The sequence below is a fragment of the Pinus tabuliformis genome, chromosome 9 (assembly GCF_031772625.1).
Source record: "Pinus tabuliformis cultivar Carrire ecotype Pingquan chromosome 9, CPIR1, whole genome shotgun sequence".
Taxonomy (NCBI): Eukaryota; Viridiplantae; Streptophyta; class Pinopsida; order Pinales; family Pinaceae; genus Pinus; species Pinus tabuliformis.
In genome coordinates, this window is record NC_142307.1 from 1690368109 (window position 1) to 1690369995 (window position 1887).

A 1887-nucleotide genomic window follows, 5' to 3' on the forward strand; every position below is an offset into this window, starting at 1 on the left:
ATGCAGTTTCGGGCGGGCCTTAGGTGATAAGTGGTATTGGATGGGCTCCGCCCGATCCCATCCACTAGCCGACACATGGCTTGAGAAAACCGCCTTTTCGGGCAGGTAAAATCCGTACGCATAAGCCGCCCAAAATGAATAGTAGCCGTTGGATCAACGATCATATAGATCAACGGTGGACATGCGATAGCGATATAAAGGCGGACCCGATGGAGTTATAAGGCGGAATTAATAATATTTCAAGTCCGGAAAAAGGTGTTTTGGCAGATTTTTATAGTGTTGCTGTGTATTTCTCTGTGTAAATAGAGAACGACTATTTTGGGGATTTCAAAGGCGTCGATGGTCCCTTCCGTTACAAAACAGGTGGCCACCATCCCTAAAGACGTTTAGCAATGATTGCTTAACGCTCAGAGGGGATTTGAGCGGACAGAGGCCGGGAGCCAGAGAGCCTAGAAGAGGAAACAAACAGACAGTGCCGAATGGCTTAAAAGCCACTGAATGACAGAGACAGAGGCAAGCAGTGCTGAGACAGAGGGAAGACAGAGATAGAGAGCGAGAGAGAGAGTCTGTGTACTCAGAGAGACTTGAGGGATTCAAGTAAACTCTTGTTGTTTTGTATCTGTTGTGTTGAGACTCAAATTGAGCTCACTTTTGTAAAACTCTGCTCTTAAAGACATAATAGAGAGGTCACCACTAAAGGCTAGACCAAGAGACGTAGCCTAGGAGTTTTGGGTGAACTCCTTGATTATTTGCCTTGTTATGTGTGTGCGTATGTTATGTTTTTTTAACTTCTTCATTGTCTATATTATTTGCAATCTTTTTGATCCGTTGCACTAAGTAATATAGGGAAATCCTGCACAGGACTCTGTAATACCTTAATATTAGTCTAAGATCACATTTTCAGATCATCAAAACTTTGAAATATCCTCTAGAGAGCTGATTTTAAATTAGCGATATCTCCCTCATCTGAACTCCGATTCGGCTGATTTTTTTTATTTTTTTTTATTTGGGTATCTTTTCCCAAGGAATCCAAATCTGCAATTTTTTTCTAAAAATTTTGCACAAAAAATTCTCAAAACTTCTCCGCAAACTCTCGGCCCAAAAAAAAAATCTTTCTCCCATACCATGTAGAAAATCATGTAGATTCACAAGCTCATGTAATCTACTAAAACAAGAGACAAGAATCTACTTCTATTCTTTATAGCAGAAGCCCATAAACATTGAGCAAACAATAATCAATAGAGGAAGAGAATCAAAGGCACATAACACAATAAATATCCGGGGAAAGCCACAGCTCAAAACCCCACTATTTGTTTTAACATAGGTACCGATCAAACAAGAAAATGACCTAGTACCCATTTTTTTGAAGTAACAAAAAATCACTCAATTTTGAAAAGTGGTGATTCAGAATAAATATTCTTTTTCAGCATATTTTTGACACTTTAAATTTTCTTATGTATCAAGTATGAACATTTTTTTTAAATGTTAGTGATTTTCATGCTGATTTTAAAAAGTGTTGATGTAGCATCAACACAAATTTTTTTAGAGAGCTTATTTTTTACACTTTAATTTTATGTATCTAATATGAACATTTTTTTTGTTAGTGGTTTTCATGCTAATTTTGAAGAGTGTTGATGCAACATTAACACATTTTTTTAGAGTGCTTATTTTTTACACTTTAATTTTTTTAATGTATCTAGTATGAATATATTTTTTGTTAGTGATTTTCATGCTGATTTTGAAAAGTGTTGATGCAACATCAACACAAATTTTTTTAGAGTACTTCTTTTTGCCACTTTATTTTTTTTTTATGTATTTAGTATGAACAATTTTTTTGTTAATGATTTACATCTTGATTTTTAAAAGTGCTAATGAAATATCAACCTT